Here is a 23658-nt window from a genome sequence, read left to right on the forward strand (position 1 = left end):
TGGGGGTTTCAGGTGACTTGGCATCTCTTTGATGTCATGACATGTCCTCCTTTGGTGGCCAGATATGGTCTTTACAGTGGCAGTTCTGGGTGCTTGTTGTGCAACCCTAACACACAGAATCCACTTTTACTAACTGTGGAAGCTAAGGTACTGAATCAACAGCTTAACCATCTGGTAAGCCTAACTGAAACTCTCTCTGTCCCAACACATCTAGTTTATTAACTCTCCCATCCACCTATCACGCTGCTTTGCTGCCTGCCTAGGAGTATCTAGCTTTGCTACCTTATAAACTCTGGAGTGCATACTGCCTCCTACTCACAGATTTATTGTCTAGTTTTCTCCCTGTGTGTGACCAGATGCAGGGGGCTTGCTGCTCATGGGAAGGAGTAAGTGATTTGGGGCAAGAGGCTGATATATTTAGGGCCAGAACCGTTCCTTTCATAACAGGAGAAACATGCTAAGCAATTTTATTGAATTCAGCAACAGCAAGTTCTCTCTTTACTACTTGCCTTTTTATTTTTCTTTCAGTGGTAGTCTTCTTTCTCCTCAGAAACTGCAACAGCATCTTGTTTTTCCTTGAATTCTTTTCAATGGAAGCTGTTTACTCAATCCAGTTACTAGTTTCTGAGTTTTGTGCTTTTGCGGAAGAGCCAGGGGACCGTGTTTAGAGTTGAAGGTTACTGAATGGAAAGAGATTGCTCACGCAACTGGTACTAGCTATCAAAATTCAGCCAGTTCAATTTCCCATCCAATGGTGAAGGGTGGAAAATTAGATATTGGCTCAGAGTAAAATGAATGGGGAAGGAAATATGAAGGTAGTGAGGGAGAATGGGAAGATCTGGGAGGATAAGACTCAAACCAAGTTTGATGAGAATATCAGTCAGCAGGAAAAGAGAAGGAAATAGTAGTATTTAAGACTGGATGAGATGCAAAGGGCCTAAGTTGTCACTGCAGTATTTAAGTTTTATGCCTCCGATACACCATTGAGCTCAGTGGAAGTACGTTGGCATAAAATTGGAGTAAAACTGTGGTGAATCAGGCCTGTTCTGTTTATTTGGAAGTAAATCTATAGAATATCTAGCATTGGACATTACTGAGACAAGAAATATGTAAACAAATATGGTAGTAGAAAAATCACTAACAGATTTTGAAAATATGAATTAAAATCATCTGAGGTTGCATCATGTGTTAACCAACCTTTGACAGAACCCAGCAAAAAAGGAAACCATGCCATGGCTGCTTTTTTTAACTTCATCCAGCAAACATATGCTGAGCCATTTGCATGATTTAGAATATCTTCATCAGTAAAGGGTGCTTTAATAATATCTTTGTTATGCTATACAAAGCACATGGGATCTTTTATAAGAGAGAAGGCAAATACACCATATTTATTGGGAATACAACAGTTAGCATGTGCTTTTCAGTCAGACACACATACACATCATGCACACAGTCCTGCCAGTTGATGTTTTTATAGTTACGATTCTGTTGTAGCTTGAGTCAATCTAATGGCCAGTTAGACTGAATACGAGCAAGGAGCTGGGCTCTGTCGGTCGCGATGCTCCGAGGTTCTGGCAGGACTGAACCCAGAGTTTCATGTCAAAACACCCCAGCTTTATACTTGTAAATTCCCATTTGAGTCCATCATTTTGCAATGTCATCCTGTAATCATTAGTCTTTAAGTGGTGGTAATCTTGCGGTTTTCCGCTGTTATCATTTGATGGTTATTGTCGGGCTTCCCATCGTTATCTCCCATTTGTTGTCTTTCCTTCGGGGGTGGTTGCCTCACCTTTGAGGCCATCAATGCTGCTAACATGTTTAGCATCTGATACAATGGATGTTTTCTGATTGTCTCCTGGTGTTTCCAAGTCTCTCACTTTTTCTTGACCATCTGGACATTTGTGATGGCTTTCACACCTTATCTTTTCCTGATGCATGCCTTCCTCATTCGCACAAACCATCTCTCACAGAGAAGACAGCAGTATTTTATATTCAGCAGAATACATTGTAAATTAAACTTCACTACATCTTGTGGTCAAAACAGTTTACATTGTGGCTCAGGTCTCTAACTTTCCTTTAATCTAATTAACATAGACACAACACAAGATCCTGTCTTTTACTCACTAAATCTTAAACCAAAGAAATGACTAGAGGGAAGTTTATAATGCATATAGGAAACAAGATCTCAGTCTCAGACAGTCATTCCTTTCTTTTATTCAAAAAGGGTGGCTGGCAGAATTAATTCAAAGTTTACATCAATTTTTATAGTACAATTATAAAATCCTGTCCCTACATCTTCCTTGTCTACAGTGTACCTTAGATTTTAGCATGGACTGAACCTATTATGACAGTAGACACTACTGGCTTTAAAATAAACATACCATATGGCCAGGATAAATTTTGAAAATGGGTGTAAAGCTTCACATGGGTGGTTTTGCCTTTCACGCTGCACCTGTGAAAATAACCATATGCATAGCACACAATTTCTACAGATTCAGACAGGTGGTATACTACTGTGAGCATTTTCTAAACTTTTCCTAAGAGAACAGAAAATCTGTACAAACAGATGGAAGCTTGGAAACCCAAGTAGGTCAGTTTTCTAAAGATATCAATTGTGCCCCTCAGAGTTTTTTCTTCCAAGTACTTGATCATCTCCTGACAACTTTCTTGCTGCCTTTGGTAATTTATTCCACATACTTTACCTAATGTCTCTGTTAACACATTTCTTGATAGTTACTGCTATTTCCAGATCACTAATAAAGATGTCAGATAAAACCAGGCTTCATGACAATTCTTTCAGTAACCTATTCATCACCTCCTCCCCAATACAATGCATTGTTTTTTGTTGTTATTCTTATGTAATACCCCTTCTGCTAGTTAGCAGTCCATGGGACAATGTAAAGCACCACCACAAAGTAGGCTCTGCTCATCAGCTGAGAAAAACATCGGAATGGTTATTAAATCTTTTAGTGGCTCAAGGTCAAAAATCTTCATCTGCGTCTCACCAAGTGACCACACAAATAACACACCTGAGTGACTTCAAAATGGAAGCACCACATCCCGCAGTGCTCAGTAATCAAAGGATCCTTTTCTTTGTAAAGTGAATTCAGTGCTCTTTAAAGGTACCTCACTGACAGTTCTGAAGACTGAAGTCTTCTATACATAGAAAAGATACAGTGTACACAGTGGGTAGTAGTACAGACTCCATTGTCAATGTGCCTGAACTTCTACTAAAGGGACAATTTATAGGGATGAGAGGGTAGTTCTGTCTCCATGCTGATTCAGCCCTTGGCATCTCTGCTGAAACTACAAATTGTGATAGTGGTTATATTGAAATGAACAGTGGTATGCTAGGATCTGCCAGGAGATAAATCTATTTTATTCTATTCAGGTTCTTAGACCATGCTGATAATCTGAGATCAGAGTACTTAGTTCTCCCAGTTCACACTAGCCATCAATCAGCTATGAAATTTTGGACAGTACTGACCTATGCTAAATTTGAAAAGGTGAACTAGAGGTGAAAGTCTTCACATGGGACTGGGAATTAGGACTCCTGAGTTTTAATTCTAGCTATGCCAATGATTTGCAGGGTGGCTTTAGCCAAGTCGTATAACCTCAGTTTCATGTTCCCTACATGCAAAATGGCAATAAAATACTTTCTTACCTACTGCACAAGTTTATGAGGATTTGGTGATCAGATTCAATGGTGATGGGCACGTTATAAGAATGTAGATTAGTGTTTTGGTAAAGTGCTATATAAATGCCACATATTATCAATGATTATCTAGGGCTCTCTACTCCTCCATAAGCTATTTTTTCATGTTAGTCCCCCTAGACTGTCAGCAAACGATCCACTCGAATCTGTACAGAAGAGATGAATGTCACAGCAAAAGATAATACATTAAAACCAACACAGAAGTGTAAAGACAACTAATAAGTCACTAACTACCACTCACAATGAATACAATCATCATTAAGCATAGGCCAATTACGTTTAATAGATTAGAGGTTTTACAAGGAACATGTCCGAAGCAATCCTTGTGTTTAAAGTCCACATTTCTGTATTCTTTATAACTACTTAACTTTTTAAAACAAAGGAATTAATTATGAAATGCAAACAGCAAAAAGCAACGGTGAAAACAAATAATGCAACAAAAACCCCACTGATTCCAAATTAATTTTGAACGATTTGACCCAATTAGCACTGGGTATTGTTCACATGAAGGTTAATTTCCAGCTGTTTACAGAAGAATACTGTACTCAGAGGCCCTGATCCTGAAAATACTTGGGAATACTCACATAAGATTACTCACATGTGTAAGCGTTTGCGGGATTGAGTTCCTATACTGTTATTTAAATAAATCCATTTACAGAATTAAAAACCCTCTTCCTCTAATATGGCAAAATGCTTCTATTTACAGCTCTCAGAAATCTTTAGAGCTCTTGAAACCACACAGGCCAATACCAACTCTTTTGTACTCCATGAAAAAAGTCAAGTTGAAATGAACGGAGCAACAAGGATTCACTCCCTTACAACAGCAACAAAGTACCCAAAACTAATAAGTAAACAGATATCATTTCTGGCTTTTTCAGATATAAAACTTTTTCCAGTTTCAGTAAAAATGTCAAACAAACCAAATGCCCATCCATAGCCCCTTCTAGCTATATGCCTGGCTCTGTTGTAACATAGAAAAAAGGAGACATTTAAATCCAAGTCTCACACGATGCACAATTAGCTTCTTTTGCAGTAGCATTCCCTTTTTATTTCTTGGATATCCTGCACACTGAAGGAGAAAACAAGTGGTACTTTTGAGTTTAAGGAAGTAATGAATGCTGGAATTTGCACTCTTGTTATTTGTTTCATTGTGCTTATCTTATACTAAATTTACTTTAAAAACAGAATGTTAGGTGCAATGCTCCACCATTTGAACTGTACAGTTACACTACGGTCTACTGCTAAACATTTCTCAGCCCAAGTGCTTTCTTGCCTTTAGACAGAGGCTTTTTTCAGCCTCCCATGATTTTATTTCCCCATCTATAGCTGATAATGATTTATTTAGCCAGCTTGGCTGTGTTTGTAAGGAATTGTGACTCCCTTTAAAGAGAGAGAGAGTGTGTGTTATATCCAAGAGGGCAAAAACTCTTCAGGTGATTAACTGGTACCTGAAGTTAATGTGTCTCAGTACTGGGGAAGGAGTGTCCACCAAACAGTCTTCCTTTAGAGCTCATCACTCCAGTTAAACAAGATGAGGGACCAGGAGAGAACACTTAATCTATTTGGGGCCTGAGATCATCCTGCAATTCCCTTTCCCCCACTGTATGTAGAGCCCTGGGGGCCAAATTCTTTACTGATTTACACTGTTCATTCCTACTGACTTAGAGGTTGTATGGTGCATAGACTACTCCTGGGGGAATTGTGCACCAAAAAATTAAAAATTTGGTACCTAAAAATTTTGCACACAATATTTTAAAATTCTGCATATTTTATTTATCAAAATAATGCAATATAATCATGCTAATTTCAATTATTTTGATAATTTATTTAAACTACAATACAATGGATGTAGAATGGGAGTGGGGAGCATTGGAGAAAATCCACAAATCCCCTTGCTGAATAGTAATGTAGCTAGGTTTGACCCTTTATTTCTAGTTATTTGTCAACAGATAGATGCAGCCATATGCTCAGTGTTACAGCACAGAAATTGAAGAGCAAATGGGGAATCAAACTTACAATTTATACTGGCTGCTCACCACCTCCAGAAAGGTCAGTAGCAAACAGTTCATGGAGCAGAGTTTGATAGGAAATTTTTTCAGTCCAAAAATTTATTTCATTTCTAATCACTAAAGCATCATAAGCATTTATAAGGCCACACTGTTCTTTTCACCACTCTGGCCATGTAAAGGAGCCTTAAAACTTTTACACCTGTTTTATACTCCTGAGGAAATTCACAGAGACAATGGGAAGAATTTACTAAGCAGGCAGGCTGCTATATTCTGCTCCGCCTGAGGGGACAGAGTCTGCTCCACACCTATCTCCTCAGAAACACCCTGATGCCCTGCTCCTCCATGCTGAGCATGCTGCAAAAGCAAGCAAGCAAGGACAGTGTCTCTCTCATACACGCACAACTGCCCAGACCTCCCCACCGCCAGCAATGATTTACGTCTCTACTGACTGCTCCAAATACCTGAACCGACCTTTCTGCGCTGCTGGAGAGGGGCGCGTGACCACTCTCGTGGCTTCCCTTTGCTTCCACATCAGAATTCTTTTTTTTTTTTTTCAGGGAAACAAAGAAATCTGCAGCGGGGGGGGGGGGGGGACGCAAAAATTCTGTTCATGCACAGTTACACAAAATTCCCCCAGGAGTAACAGACATCAGAGAATTTGTCCACAGAGACTAACAGATACTCTTACCTCTAAGTTGTGGAAATTGGACACTGGATCGCCTTCTGTCCCTAATGAAGCGATTGCCTAATCTTGATCTCATTGAAATCAAAGGCACAGTCAATAGATCAGAATCTCACAGTCATTACAGTGAGACCAGATGAGAGAATCTATTTAAAATGCACTTCAAAGTCATAGATCTTTGTCACTAGCATTCGTGAAAGAAAATGAAACCTTAAGTGAGAAAGTGAAGCCCTTGAAGAATAATTGAGAGTGGTAACCTACGCATTTTAGTTATAATTTAACCCAGGTTGAGCTACGGAAATCTAAATTCTGTTTAGGGCTTTATATTCTGTTTTGGAAAAGAAGCGTGCCGCCTCTAGAAGTTCCGTGTTGAGCAGGGTCTGTCCTTATATATTATTATACCCCCTTTGGTCCCTTGTGCAGTAGCATGTGGACCAGTTACTGTTAGTCCCTTAATCATAGTTATGTACCTATTCTGGTGTAAATTTATTTTAGTGGAGCTGTTTTGATTTACATGAGCTGAGGATCTGATTATCCATAATTGTTATCAATCCTTACCAGAAAATATATTTTTAAAGTAAAACATTAAAATGTTCTTAACTCTGAAATAACTGACATGTTATTTTGAAGAAGGAATTACAATTGTCAAAGTGCAAAATGATTACGGCACAAATAAGGATTTCAAAATGTGCAGGATGACAAAAAGTGCTTTGGTCTTAACTGAATGTGAAGAGCTACAAAGGGATCTCAGTAAACTGGGTGACTGGAAAACAAAATGGCAGATGAAACTCAATGGTGATAAGTGCAAAGTGATGCTCATCAGGAAAAAAACAAGTCCAACTACAAACACAAAATGATTGGATCTAAATTAGCTGTTACTACTCAAGAAAGATTTTGGAGTCATTGTGAATGATTCTCTGAAACAATCTGCCCAATGTGAAGCAGCAGTCACAAAAGCTAATAAAATGTTAGGAACCTCGAGCAAATGGGTAGATAAAACAGAAAATGCCACTATATAAACCTACAGAACCCACACACCTTGAATATTCTATGCAGCTCTGGTTGCTCCATCTCAAAAAAAGATATTAGAATTGGAAAAGGTACAGAGAAGAGCAATAAAAGTGATTAGAGGTATAGAACAGCTTCTACAGGAGGAGAGATTAAAAGGACTGGGACTGTTCAGATTAGAAAAAAGATGACCAAGGGGGATATGATAGAGGTGTATAAAATCATGAATGGTATGGAGAAGGGGAATAGCAAAGTGTTATTTACTCCGTCACATAAGATAAGAACTAGGGGTCAACTGACAAAATTAATATGCATCAGGTTTAAAACAAACAAAAGGAAGTACTTCTTTCACACAATGCACAGTCAACCTGTGGAACTCATTGCCAGAGGATGTTGTGAAGTCAAAAGTATAACTGGGTTCAAAAAAGAATTAGATAAGTTCATGGCAGATAGGTCCATCAATGGCTATTAGCCAAGATGGTCAGGGACACAAACCCATACTCTGGGCATCTCTAAACCTCCTCCAACCGCCAGATGCTGGAACTGAACAACAGGGGATGAATCACTCGAAACTGCCCTGTTCTCATCATTCCCTCTGAAGCATCTGGCACTGTCCACTGTCAGGAGACATAGACCCTCGGTCTGACCCATTAGGGCGATTTTAGGTTATTAAGTACTTAACAGCGACTTTCTGTAATTTTTCCCCACAAAAAAATTTTTTTTTATTCTTGAGCTGCTCACTTTGGTGTGCAGCACCAGAGTACAAGGAATTCCCACAGCATCCTCTCCCTGGTCCCTCTTTGTGTTGGTATTACAAGCAGGTATTGCTGCGTTCACATCTTTTCCCCCTCAGCTCACACTGTGTGGGTGTACTGTACAAGCTACACCGCCACTCCAGGATGAAATAGGTTACCAGTGACTTGGCTGAATACTTTTATTTCTCCTTCTAGTGAAATTACATGAAATAATGTGTCCTCTGCTTACAGTACTTGACAACTGGCCCTGTGATTATTCCTAGAAACATTGCAACATGAGGAGGAAAAGCCAAGGGGCATGTTAACAGCTTTTCGGATAAGTACTCAGGCACCTAGATAAATACTTCACCACTGTGAAGAGCTACTCAGCTGTTTGCAGATGCTTGAATTTTCGCATCTGTTCCTCATGGTGTCTTTGAAATTTTTCTGGGAGTAATTATGTTCAAAATATACATTAAATAGGTTCAGTAGTTTGGGATCAAATGTCAGTGGGACTTTTTCAAACTTGGAGTTTGCAGGTTCTTGTACCACCAGTGCAATTGGACAGAGAGACAAAGAGCCTGACCACCAACCTGAACATCAACTGCTTCTCCCATTGTCAAGGAGCAATTCCAGACCATCCATCTTTCCCAACATCTAGCATAACTGTAGGTCTCTTGTGGAATCCCCAGCTAACAGGATTCCATACCTCACTTAGTCAGTCCCTAGTGTCAGGTAGACCACAGCTGAGGCAAGTATCGTATATGCTTTAGCAGCTAACGTCTTTTTGCCTCTAGCACCTGGTGTGTTCCAATAACATCTCCCAACATCTTTCAACACCATGCTTCTCCCAGGGCCCCAAACACCCTGCTCCTAACTGTCAGAGACGTATCCTTCCCCACCCCCCACAGGAGGAAAAGAACAGCCACTTGGGATAGCTCAGTGGTTTGAGCATTGGCCTGCTAAACCCAGAGTTGTGAGTTCAATCCCTGAGGGGGCCATTTAGGGATCGGGGGCAAAAATTGGGGATTGGTCCTGCTTTGAGCAGGGAGTTGGACTAGATGAGCAGGGAGTTGGACTGAGGTCCCTTCCAACCCTGATATTCTATGGGGGGGAGGGATAGCTCAGTGGTTTGAGCATTGGCGTGCAAAACCCAGGATTGTGAGTTCAATCCTTGAGGGGGCCATTTAGGGATCTGGGGTAAAAATTGGAGATTGGTCCTGCTTTGAGCAGGGGGTTGGACTAGATGACCTCCTGAGGTCCCTTCCAACCCTGATATTCTATGAATCACCATTAGCAGGTTCATCATTCTGCCCTTTCCAACACTGCTCAGCCAATTCATCACTCTAGTAAACTTTTCCTTGTTCAGGAAGACCCACATACACCATTCTTAGCCTCCAAATCCTCAGACCTTTATCCTGTGACGAATACCCTTAACCAAATGCCAAAATTCTCCTACTACTTGAGATGCCAACCACTCAGACCAACAGTACTTGTAGCTCCCAAAGCTACCCCATGACCTGATATGACCTCCATTCTAGCTGCCAAATTCCCAAACACCCTTATTGCCAAAATCCATCCTACAACCTATGTGGGTGTTGGTGGTCTGTGATATACAGGAGGTCAAACTAGATGTTTTAAACACTGGTCTTAAACACTATGACTTTATGACAACTTCCAGTGTTAAGCTACTCTTAACTGAACTTCCTCCCAGCTGCCAAAACCCACCCGCCACTCATAGCCAGGCACCCCAGCTGCCCACATACCAGCTGCAAGAATCCCAGGGAAGAGTACTCTCCCATTTGCCCAAATTCCCTTGCTGTTGCTCACCTTCCTGACACAGTTCTCCAGCCACACCTCTGCATATCTCATAGCCACACTATCCCAATGCCAACAGCCTTGCAAGGTCCCATAACATAAGGCTGCCCTCACTTTCCTGGCTATCAAAACCAACAAGACACCCCAATAACAGACCCTCCCCTCAAGAAGCTTAGCATCTAAATTAGAAATAATGCAGGCAACGGAGGGGAGGATGCCACAGAACCAATGACTTTCTTCATGTTTGGCACCTCCCTTGTTAGTTCCTCGTTTTTAAAAAGCTTAGCTATTTGTAGCAAAGCTTTAATTGTAATTTCAAGGCTCTTTGCTCTGCCTGGAATATCAGCTCTAGTAAACCTCTATTCTTTCTCCCATTCCACTCATGTCTAAGGCTACAAATTTATTGCACAAATTGACAGCATAACTAAAGATGGTGTCAGGCTCTACAATCTGAAGCTCATTATCCAAAGCCACAGGTCTTGAGTCTGCAGAGTCTGAATATGCTTGAAAAAACTAATTTTACAGTTATTTATACTACCAAGGCAGGAACATATTATAGAAGAATTAAGGTCTGAAGTTGCTTATTTCCAAACACTTCTCAAAAGTGTCAATTCCAAACACCATTAATTGTCAGCTTTTATTTAGAGAAACTCGTTTAGCACTCAGGGAAATTTTTCATTCCATCTAGATACACAGAGCCAAATCCATTCCAGGTGCAACTCCTTTGACTGCCAGTGGAATTATACCTGGGCAGAATTTGGTCCACTCTCATTCTTCTTACATTTGTATTTCAATTATGTGAGTTTTAGGGCCCAGGAAAGTGAAGGACTAGCAATTTCAGGACAGCAGGCAAGAGCAACAAGCAATGTTGCCAACCCCTTCCCCCTGCTCAAAAATTATGGGCCAATCGTGAAACTGGCTTGCAAATTATGAGATTTATTTTTTATTTTAAATTCTCATTTTTTGGTCTGTTTTCTGATTTTCCTGGTTGTATTTCAGAAAACTCAGTCTAAAATGCACAAAATAATACTTTTAAATGCGGGGAGAGGATTCCCTTTTACTTCCTCAATATCTTTCCTTGATCCCCCCTCCTCTCTCAGCTATGCCCTAGGCCTGCAGCACCTCCAATGGACACTCATGGGACAATAAAAATAAATGGGAACATTTTTATTAAACTTTTCACACACACAAAAACCCATTCCTTTTTTGTTGAAAAATTCCAAATTCAGCTCTAGGAATGACTCCCCCTCCCCTGACACTCTCCCCCGACACTGCACTTTCTTCTTACATGGATATTTGCCCCTCTAGCTCCCACCCATGGATACACTCCCCTGCCAACCAATATCCTCCCTTTCCCTCCCCCAAATCTGGACATTGGTTCTCCCCAACATCTCCCCCTGTTCCCTCCACACCCACCCCAGGCACAGTGACTGCTGATCCCTGCCCAGCCATTACCCCTGGCTCTCACCCAGCTTTCTCCCCTTGGATACTTCCCTGACCAATTGTCCTCCTAGTTCCCATCTTCTGGATATGTCTCTTCCATATAGCAGCTCAGTAGCAGTGGGATACACAGGGGAGAGTGCAAGTGGGCTGGAGCTGAGTCTTTGCAGGCCAGAGAGGAAGGGGGCAGACACTCCTGGGATTCCCCAACTCCTCCACCCCTTTGCTCATGTGCCCCTGCTGCCTTCTTCCACTAACTGACACCCCAATGCTGTCTCTATCACCCTAGGCTGCTGCTCCCAGGCTTTACAGAGAAGGCAGCCAGTGCAGCAGCATCCTTTCCAGGCTGCATCCAGAACTACAGCCCAATGCCTACCCTCTTGCTCCCAACAGAGCCTCTAGTAGCTGCAGCCAGAATTGCAACATCTCTTACAGCTGATGCAGAAATTCTGAGCTGCCAGGAACTTCTTGTGAAAGCACAAGAAGCCAATATTATGGCTGCAAAATCATGGGGCTTGCAACAGGGTGACATCCTGCTTCTGTCTTCACAGACTCAGAGACCTTCAGTTGTTAAACAGCCCAGGGAAGTTGGCCTACATTTGTTCTTACACAATAACTATTTCCACTTTCTCCTAAGTTCTCTGCCAAGGACCAGGATGAGCACTCTCTTCCCAGAGATCCTTCATAGTCTAACTCTGGAAGACTGTATTTCCTTCCTATGCCTTCTTAGATCTCCTGTGTTCATGGACTAATTTGCTCATTAGTCCTTCCCCAGCCCATTCTAACACACTAATTAGGCCCCATCAAGTCCACCCTAGGGGGAATTAATTCGTGTTTTTGTGACCAGAATGCTGGCTCAGCTTTTAGTTCCCAGCACTCTGTAACACACCATCGTGTCTTGCCTGTTGATCCTATTTTTAATTTCTTTGGGCTCTCCCTCCCTTGCCATAGGTGTTACGCCACCTGAGTCTCTTCTCACCCCAGGATGGTCATCTGGGGTCCCCTTGTGGGGGGTCTAACCCACAGAAATCACATTTGGTGGGTGGAGGTCACCCCCACAATTCTGTTTCTGCCCACAAGTCCTCACACTTGGGGGCAACCTAGGGGACCAGCCTCCCTACTCTTGACCCATTCACTTTGTTATGGGGCCTGAGGCCTCTCCTCCTCCACCTGGTCGCGCAGGGTCCATGTTTCTCCAAACCCTCCAAACTGTCTGGGCTCGGTCTCCTTGGTGTTCTGCCATGTGGGGTGGGGGAGGTTCTGATGACCACTCAACCCCAGCTACCAGTCTTGGGCTATTTACTACCCCTGCCTCAAATACCATATTTTTCTTCTCCTCCCTCTCTGTTTCTCAAGGGACGCTGCTTTCATTCCCTTCCTGATGGCTTGTTGTCCTAACGCCCATTGTTTGCCCATCCACCTACTTTCAGTTTTGGTATTTCTTCTTCTCAGTTTTATTTCCTCCCACCTTGGTTTCATTTTCCACTGCTTGGGCTCCTTGGTTCCACACTGTGCCCTAAATGGGAATAGGATCCAATCTGTGCCCAATACAGTGAGGAGGGCAACCTGTCTACTACCCCAAGCTGTTTCCACCCAAACCTTCCTTGGATCTCCAGGGGTAGCTGGGCCAAAGGGTAGCACCACTTCTCCCCATGGATACATTCCAGTTCTAATCCCCATCCTGGAATCATCCAGTGGGGTTTCATCAGCTCCTGCTGAACTAGTAAACAGCTCAAGGCTGTGTCCACTAAGTCTCTTAGCTTCCTCTTCCCCACTATGATGGATGTGGTTGACAGTTTTTTTGCTTTCCCTGCCAAGTGGTCCCAGCACAACCACATTGCTCATACATGCAATGTTGCTGGGATGAATTGTCTCTTCTTATGTATCCCTGATGCCCACACTGGTAGCAGGATGACCCAAGCCGCCGCTGGGGGTTCTTCTGGGCTCTTCTTTTTTCCCTCCAGGCCTTTTCTGGGGGCAAGTTCCCCTGCCTTACTCCCCTGGTCTGCCCCCCCCCCGAAATGGTCAGCCTTGTTTCCTGGGGACGGCTGCCCCTATGGATTCTGTCAGTTTAACACCCCCTCCAGTGTGGCAGGCTGATGTGTCCTGACCCATACATGGGTGTTCTGAGGGAGGCTCTGTAGAAACTGTTCAAGGATCACAGCATCCATAATCACCCCTGGATTCTGGTTTAAAAATAATAATGTTGGGGTTCTTTGCATTTGCCTTCTCTGTTTTTAGCCTTTTACTTTTTCAAACTTTTCTTTGTGTTGCCGTGAGGGCTACAGTGTACTTTAAAAAAATGGGAACTGAGGTTTTCATGCATTCACCTGATTCCAGGGACCAGGGCTTTAAGAAAAAACACCAAATTTCATGGATTTAGGAAAACATTGCAAGAGTTTTCAAGACTGAAGCTCATGTGATGTACTAGCTTGTGTAGTACATGCTGAAGCAGCTCCTCCACCGCACTGAACAAAGGGCTGCATTTCTGAAGCTGAAGGACTTAAGTTTGAGTTTGGAATATACAGAACATCTGTTCTGAGTATTGATAAAGAGACATGTATACATGTTCTAGGTTGAACAAAAGAAAACATTACCATTCTATCCCATTGGTTTCCCTGCCCTGAGAATTTTCCCGTAGCCCTATTCAGCAAGTGAAGCAGAAAGAGCCAGAGAAGGATTGAGCAAATCTAAGGTTTTGTCTACACTAGCACTTTTGTCGGTCAGGAGTGTGGAAAAAAAACCAAAGCACGCCCCTGACCAACCTAAGTTTCACTGACAAAAGTGCTGGTGTGGACAGTGCTATGTCAGTGGGAGACGCACTCTCCAACCGCTGCTCGTTGGGGGTGGTTTAAGTATGCCAGCAGGAGAGCTCTCTCCTGCCAGCACGGAGCGGTGTGGGAACCTTACAACAGTGCAGCTGCAGCAGTACAGCTGTGCCACTGCAAGGCTGTAGTGTAGACATAGCTCTGGAGAGGAAGAAAACAGTTCTGCCACCCAGCGATTCATTTTTTTTCTTGAGACTGTTAATACTCATTTATAGGAGAGAATTAACGGGACTGTATTCATTCTGTGTCTTTGGCATGTTCTGCAATGTCAGATTTTGAGTTCCTCTGGCAAAGCAGAGAAAATAATAATTTTTGGATAACGAAAATGCCATTTAAATCCTCAGATTTAACAAGCCAGCAGGCTAGATTGTATGGAAACCGTGTATAACCACGCTTAAGGCCAGATGCTCAGCTGGTGTAAACTGATGGCCTTCCTTTGAAGTCCGTGGTGCAACACTGGTTGGCAGCAGTTGAGGACCTGGCCCTTAGCATCATAATGAAACAAGCTGCCTAGCTGGGATGTACAGATGATATCAGTAACTATGCAGTAGGAAATGAATCTGAAGACAGTTTTATACTATTTAACTGTGCTGTGAAAGAGGATCAGTTCTGAGCTTAAACAGTTTGATACAAATGTTGCTACATAAAAATGAGGGATAGGCAAACCAGTTTTGGATGTAATAAGAACTGGACTGCACCTTTCCTCAGAATTCAGATCAAACCTTTACTGCAGTTCGAGTAAGTCCAGCTATCGTTTGTTTCCTCATTTTCATGCACCACTACCCTCTCTGGTTTGGGCCAGGGCTGGAAGCAGAAGCAATGGAATACAGTGAAAGGGCATCCCTCTGGAATTCTCTGACTAGGACAAACGATAATATATCAGAAATGCTGCGAGACAGTTTGCACTCCTGAGACTTCCAGTTCCATGTCAGGACCAAAGAAAAAGAGGTGAGCTTTGGAGAAGTACCTAAAGTTTTGAGGTACACCCATCAAATTCATTGATACACGTGCTATCACCTCAGACTGCAGAGAACTAGATGCTTTTAATTGGACATTACAACCTTCAACAGAGTACACAGGGGATTGGTTCATAGCAGGGACAAGCAGCACTCCTGGAAGTTACAGAATTACAAGTAATGTCTGAGCTGACCCTTAAATAGATGGTGCAGATGGCATGCCACTCTGAATTAGTGAAACTGCAAGTGATACAGCAAGATAGTGCTGGACGCCTGGTGCATCAAGTAGGGAGGAAATCTTTCCGCTGTGAGGAAGAGAGAAATAAATGAAAACTCAAGAGGATGCAGGTATTGTTTTTGTGAGGGAGAAATGCAGCTGTTCCAGAAATGTAGAATCTAGGACAGAAAAGGTATTGACAGAAGAAATAGACTATTGGGAACTTTTTCTGTGTTTCTGGTCCCAAGCTAAGCTTAAAGTGTTAACCCAAAGACAATTAACAATGTTGTTTAACTATGAGATAATTTGGGAATGGATGCAGCTGTGGTGTCAGACGTCCAGAACAGAGGTTTAAAGTGGAAGTGAAGGAACTACATCTGTTTTTTTGCTTCTACTTCTCTGTTGGTGCTTAGTACCGTCTGCAAAATGAGTTAAATGATATATAGGTATCCAGAGTCTACCCCGATAAAGGCTAGGATTACTGGACAGTGTTTTCTTTGAGTACTACACTGCTCAGATAAAGTCTAGACAATTAAATGGATCTCCATGAAAGAACTGCATGGAAGAAGATGGAATTATATTGAGGAATAAATTGCATTAATTGTGGCATTACATGTTTGGTTATTTCCATTAAAACAAGAAGTCCCTAGCCTATGTGGTCAATGTGGCTGGAAGAGTCTTCATAGTGGTGAGAAACTAGAGCAGAAGCAGAATGGCATAACATAGTCATGGGATCATTACATGTAATCTTGTCTCCATGAGGGATGGTTAGAATCAGGCATTTAAAAAACCAACAAGGGTCAAACCACAGGATACATCACTTAAAACTATCAAGTGAAATAAAAATAATTAATTACTATGGTGATTTATCACTCATATGGCACCCAGAAGGGACAAGCAAAAAGGAGGAGAGAACTTGTGTTAAGCCTGTATCTTTGGTTGTTTCATGATTTTGTTTGGTATATGTCCCCTTTGATACCTGTCCTAGAAAACCAGGTTAGAATTCATAGGCCATATAGAATATGTGGATGTTGAGCAGGGATCTGAGAGAGAGTGTGACAGACTAGGTGAAGGAAAGAGTTTCAGGTGTATTGTGCTGTTTGGAAGAAAGCATGAGTGGAAGAAAAACACTCATGAGTTGGTTAGACATAGTGATTTGAAGAGGGGCTAACCAGGGTGAGAGGGGTGGCTAGTTTTGCAATAGCATTTTGGGAGGAGTGGAATGGAATAAGGTAGGAATCAGGAAGGCTGGAGATGAAAAGATTGTAATAATATAAGAAAGATGATCAGGGTTTGGACAAGGGTTGCTATGGTAAGAATGGGAAGGAACAGGTGGATTTTTGGAGATGATGGGGAGAAAAAACTAACAGGATTTGGCATCAGTGTGAGCAGAAAAGGAGGGCGAAGGTTTGAAATGATATAATAATATTTATTATTTAGAGATATTGACAAAGTCAAACATTCGTATGACACAATAGATATTGCAGAGTATCACAAGGGATTAAACTTTCAAGCAACATTAAATTTCTCTCTCTTTCTATCTCTAAACATTAAATTGCAACACAATGCTAACTAGGGAGAGGCTAATAGCTACTATGGATGCCTCCATGATCTCTCAAAGCCTTTACACTATTCTTACCACCATCTAAACAACAACTATTTAGAACATGTAAAAGTATTACAGATTTAATCCCCTTCATCCCCATACCCTACTAAAGAGAGTTAAAATCTCTCTTCTTACATTTGTAAACTAAACTTGCTGCTCTGGTCCATCCAAAATGCTGCTGCCATTATCATCTTTCTCATCCATTGATTCAGCCATATCCTCCATCTCTGACACCTTTCTCTAGCTCATTCTAATACTGTAGATCAATTTCAAACTTCTTGTCCTTGCTTCCATGGTCCCACACCACACAGCCCCTGCCTACAGCACTGGTCTTGTCCCCTTTTGCATTCCTGCCACGCTATCTTCTCCAGCAGTGATGACAGCCTTGATGCCTCTTTCATCTCCTCCTCGGCAAATGTCTCCGTGCTTTCTTCCATGCTGCCCCTTGCGCTGGGAATGTGTTCCCTAAATCTATTGTCCAAGCTATCTTCCTTGCCTCATTCAAATCCTTCCTTCAATGATTCACTTCTGCCATCACACCTGTGTAAAGTGAGGGAGGAGAGGGATATTAAATACATAGATTCATAACATTTTAAAATAAAAAATTATTCTGGAGCCATCATGTTGTGTATACATCTCACACAGTAGCTACAGGATAATGCTACCATCTCTCTTCTCCTTATTAACCTGTCTATAACCTTTGTCGAGTTCTGAGTCTCCTTTATAGTCATGCTGAATTTAGAGTGTATTCGCTTCTGGACTGGAACCATGTCTTTACATTTGTTTGTTTGTTTGGTTTTACTTGCATATTTTTGGGCACTCACAAAATAATAAGCTACAACAATAACACATTATCCTTGAAGGCTTGTCTTTCTCACCCTAATTAATCGCCTTGTTTGACTAGCTTGCTAGAGAAAGCCTCTTTCCATGTTTACTTCACATAGGTTCAGAACAGCAATGAAATTTTCCAGTTTGTTCTTACTGGTGAGAGTTCCCTTCCTTAAATTGCTCAACTCTGTCCTGCTTGTTGACTAATCACCATATACACTGAGCTTTTAAAGCTGGGTTGAAAGTTCAACATTTTCCAGTTTTTCCTTGACTAACAAGACAACATTCAGAGATCTTAGCACACAGCATCCCTTGTGACTCATTCATTGGTTTTAACAACACAGATTTTCCTCTCACATAAGTACATTGTACAGTTCCATGTGCTACAGAATCCTCCAAGATGCCCCAGAAATGTGGACTTATTCTAACAGCTATACAAAGGCAATACAGCTTTTTGCTAAACTCATTTATGGGGAAAACACCGTTACTGTACTTGCTTTATCAAAGTGTTATTTTGGCAGCCCAGGTGCTTGTGTAACATATACTTTGAAGTGCTGGTATATTGTTTCGTAAGGGAAAAACAATGCTTCATAGGCACAGCCTGTGGCAAGTAATGGTGTGGAGGCACACCTGGGGAGCATTGTCCAGAGACAATGTGTCTCAGACAGACAGAACATTTCTGCAATTCCTTTGATGTGCAATACAAGGAGTGATGATTACACCTCACTAAGGATCTTCTCATCTAAGTTCAGAAGCTGGAATTTTGGCCAGCCCTTTCATGAGGGAAATCATGCCTCACCAATCTATTAGAATGCTTTGAAGGGCGAGGGGTCAACAAACATATGAACAAGGGTGATCCAGTGGATATAGCGTACTTATACTTTCAGAAAGCCTTTTATGAGGTCCCTCACCAAAGGCTCTTAAGCAAAGTAAGCAGTCAGGGGATAAGAGGGAAGGTCCTCTCATGGATCAGTAACTGGTTAAAAGATAGGAACCACAGGGTAGGAATAAATTATCAGTTTTCAGAGAGAGGTAAATAGTGGTGTCCCCGAGGGATCTGTACTAGCACCTGTGCTATTCAACCTATTCATAAATGATCTGGAAAAGGGGTAAACAGTGAGGTGGCAAAATTTGCAGACAATATAAAATTACTCAGGTAAGTCCAAAGTTGACTGCGAAGAGTTACACACAAAACTGGATGACTGGGTGACAAAATGGCAGATGAAATTCAATGTTAATAAATGCAAAGTGCTCTTCAATGTCTTCATCAATGATTTAGATAATGGCGTAGAGAGAACACTTATGAACTTTGCGGATGATACCAAGCTGGGAGGGATTGCAAGTGCTTTGGAGGATAGGATTAAAGTTAAAAATGATCTGGACAAACTGGAGAAAGTCTGAATTAAATAGGATTAAATTCAATAAGGGCAAATGCAAAGTACTCCACTTAGGAAGGAACAATCAGCTGCACACTTACAAAATGGGAAATGACTGCCTAGGAAGGAGTACTGCAGAAACAGATCTGGGATCATAGTGGCTCACAAACTAAATATGAGTCAATAGTGTAACACTGTTGCCAAAACAGCAATCATCATTCTGGGATGTATTATCAGGAGTGTTGTAGGCAAGTCACAAGAAGTAATTCTTCTGCTCTACTCTGTGGCCTCAGCTGCAGTATTGTGTCCAGTTCTGGATGCCACATTTCAGGAAAGTCCAGAGAAGATAAACAAAAATTATTAAAAGTCTAGAAAACATGACCTGTGATGGAGGATTTAAAAAAATGGGTTTATTCAGTCTGGAGGAGAGAAGACTGAGAGGGAACATAACAGTTTTCAAGTATATAAAATGTTGTTACAAGAAGGAAAAAAATGTTCTCCTTAAACTCTGAGAATAGGACAAGAAGCAATGGGCTTAAACTGCAGCAATGGCGGTTTAAGTTAGACATTAGGAAAATTTCCTAACTGTCAGGGTGGCTAAGCACTGCACTTACCTAGGGAGCTTGTGGAATCTCCATCATCGGAAATTTTTAAGAGCAGGTTAGACAAACAATTGTCAGGTATGGTCTAGATCAGTGGTTCTCAAAGCTGGTCCATTGCTTGTTCAGGGAAAGCCCCTGGCGGGCCGGACCGGTTTGTTTACCTGCCGCGTCTGCAGGTTCGGCTGATCGCGGCTCCCAGCGGCCATGGTTCACCACTCCAGGCCAATGGGGGCTGTGGGAAGGGTGGCCAGCACATCCCTTGGCCCACACTGCTTCCCATAGCCCCCATTGGCCTGGAGCGGCGAACCGCAGACAGTGGGAGCCGTGATTGGTCGAACCTGCTGATGCGGCAGGTAAACAAACCGGTCCAGCCCGCCAAGGGCTTTCCCTGGGCAAGCGGCGGGCCGGCTTTGAGAACCACTGGTCTCGATAATACTTAGCCCCGCCATAAGTGCAAGGAACTGGACTAGATGACTTTTTGAGGTCCCTTCCAGTTCTATGATTCTAAACCTGAAAGCCTTTAATTTAACTCATTCTATTGTGCTTATTAGCCTACATTATTATTAAGTACATCTGGAATATTATGAAAGATTTCCTAATGCCCTGTAGTCTCCCCAGACATAGAGCTAGAGGGCCATATGAGTGATAATATTTTGTTAAAACAGGCTGAGTTAACGACAAAGACAAATTCTCCACTGATTTGCATCTTGGGAAACCCTGTTGACCTTATGATGTCAGTAGGACTGGACAGCGTCTAAATGAGCACAGAATTTGCCCTGGAATTTAACCATACACCTCTGACTTCCTTGGTTTGGTTGGCATGAGCTTTTTCTTTACAACACCAGTATGTGAGTGTGATTTTAAACGTGTGTGTATATTTCTGAAACAACATTAATTTAGGTGCCATTCAGAAACTACCTGGTAAAATACAGGACAAATATTATAAAGATAATAAAGAATGCAACATGCCTTTCCCTTCAGTTATAATATACATATATTACTTGCAGTTCTAGGCAGGGCCAATTCAAGGAGATTGGGAGTGCAGATCACAAGTGGCTCTTCTGCAGATGCTGCAACAATTGAAAGTGACATGGAATAGTATAGAAGAGGAAAAGAATGATGGATCCTGTCCAGCCAGTTTCAAAGAAGTCTACTCTTAAAATCTGGAGTCCTCCCTTCTCCAAATTCATTCAAAAGGACTATTTGTATGTAGAGAAATGTGCTTGATGCCAAATTCATTTCAAATGGGGAGAGGAGCCATGTTGGTGCAGCGAGGGAGGGAGGGAGAAAGGGAATCAGCTAATAGAGAAGTCTCAGATTTCAATCTGCCATTCCAGATGGGTCCAGGATGACCAGAACAGTTCTGTGTTGCTTGGTCAGCTTTAGTGAAATAGATTTTGGAGACATTTGGTCACCTCTCCTCTCAGCCCGCTCCATGGATCAGAGGAAGGAGGCAGACAGTAAAGCTGCTTAGCACTTGTTTTCCAGAGGGACATGAGGAGCTAGAAGCAGTAGCTCTAAGAGGAGGGGAATCAGGCACACAAGGCCAAAATTCAAGAGGAGCTGGGGCATACTCAGGGTAGGAGCAGGGCAGCAGAAGCCCAGCAAAGAAGCAGCAGTAACTGATTGACTTCATGGGGAGAGGAAGAGAATTGATTGGGTTTGGTGGTGTTTTTCAGTCTGTGATTTTTGTCACTTTTCCACTTATATAGCAACTTGTTAGTATCCCCTTAAATAAAGTGTGAGCCCTCTAGTGGCACTCTCAGTTTCACTGTATTCCTGGATTAGGATCCCATCCTTGTCACTAATTGGTGTGTCTTTTGTTCTTTACACAATAAATATAATATGAAGGACTCAAACAGGCACAGTGGGGTCAAAATAACCATATTTACTAACTATATACAGTAGAACCCCGGAGTTACAAACTGACTGGTCAACCACACACCTCATTTGGAACTGGAAGTACCCAATCAGGCAGCAGCAGAGAGCAAAAAAATAGCAAATACAGTACAGTAATGTGTTAAACATAAGCTACTAAAAATATAAAGGGAAAGTTTTAAAAAAGATATGTCAAGGTAAGGAAACTGTTTCTGTGCTTCTTTCATTTAAATGAAAATGGTTAAAAGCAGCATTTTCCTTCTCCATAGTAAAGTTTCAAAGCTGTATTAAGTCAATGTTCAGTTGTAAACGTTCTGAAAGAAAAACCCATAAGATTTCGTTAAGAGTTACGAACATTTCAGAGTTACAAACAACCTCCATTTCCGAGGTTTTATTGTACAACATACAAGGATCAGCTACAATATACATTGCTTCTCTGGCAGGTGTATGTACACAGACCACAGTGGATGCTATCTGAGGACTCACAAATTATTTAAAGGGATACTACTCAGTTCCTATAAACTATGCCAATTTTTGTTGGGGTGGGGGCCAGGGGAAAGTCAATTCACTCTTCTTGATGTGCATGAGAGCTGAGGGACTCTACATTCCTAAGACTGGCTCTGGCAACTAGATAGAAAGTATCTTGAAGCTACACCTGTGCTCCTAGAAAATCTTTGAGCCACTTTTGACCCAGTGCTAGGAGAGAATCTTTGGGCCATTCTGAGCCTCAGAAAGAGAGCTGAAGTTCTGAAGTGGGAAAATATGTTGAGGGGAGGAAAGGGGGCAAGGAGAACAAGGGGTAGGAAAAGAAATCAGAAAGAAGGATGCTGAAAAGAGTGGGGGGGGGGTAAAAAGAACTGGGGGGAGGAGAAATACAGGGAATATAGGAAAAGAAAATTGGAGTAAAGATAAGAAGAAGCAAAAGCAGAAGAAGCAAGAAAGAGGTGACAGACTTGGGGGAAGGGAGAAGCAGGAGGGGAATGTATCTGAACATTTTCGGGTCACATTAGGTTAAAAGGAAAGTGAGAAGGGTGACCAGCAGAGAAGAAAGTCAGCCAAGGACGCAAGTGAAAACACACGGCAGCAATGAGGAATATAGAGACAGAAGGAGTAAGGAACAGAGAGAATTTTTTGTTTTGAAGAACTGGTCTCCCTACTCAGTAGCCATCGCCTAGTCTGTGGAAAGAGGAGTGGAGCATGCTCAGAACAAACTGCAGTGATAACGGAGCCTATCCTAATTGCAAATTCAACTGTTAAAAAGTAAGTGCAATTTCCACTCCCTTTTTGGGTTCTGAAAGAGACTTTGGGGGCGGAGGGGAATAAAAAGAACAGACGGAGTCTACTGAAGAAAACTTCACCATCCTGGCTGCCACCTTCATCATGTCTTCGGGCCCTGGGCCTTCATCATCATAATCATGAGAGATGTCCTTACCAGACAGGGCCAAAGAGGGACCCAGATGACACCGCCACCTCTATCAGCTCCAGATGAATCCTAACCACCACCTGGGATGAAACAGGATCGGACTTTAACAATGACAGCAACACCACCAGCTCCAGCCCCTCTCACCTAACTTCTTCCCCCCCCACAAAATCATAGAATATCAGGGTTGGAAGGGACCTCAGGAGGCCATCTAGTCCAACCCCCTGCTCAAAGCAGGACCAATCCCCAACTAAATCATCCCAGCCAGGGCTTTGTCAAGCCTGACCTTAAAAACTTCTGAGGAAGGAGATTCCACCACCTCCTAGGTAACACATTCCAGTGTTCACCACCCTCCTAATGAAAAAGTTTTTCCTAATATCCAACCAAAACCTCCCCCACTGCAACTTGAGACCATTACTCCTCGTTCTGTCATCAGCTACCACTGAAAACAGTCTAGAGCCATCCTCTTTGGAACCCCCTTTCAGGTAGTTGAAAGCAGCTATCAAATCGCCCCTCATTCTTCTCTTCCGCAGTCTAAACA

The sequence above is a fragment of the Lepidochelys kempii genome, chromosome 4, assembly GCF_965140285.1.
Source record: "Lepidochelys kempii isolate rLepKem1 chromosome 4, rLepKem1.hap1, whole genome shotgun sequence".
NCBI classification, from domain to species: domain Eukaryota; kingdom Metazoa; phylum Chordata; order Testudines; family Cheloniidae; genus Lepidochelys; species Lepidochelys kempii.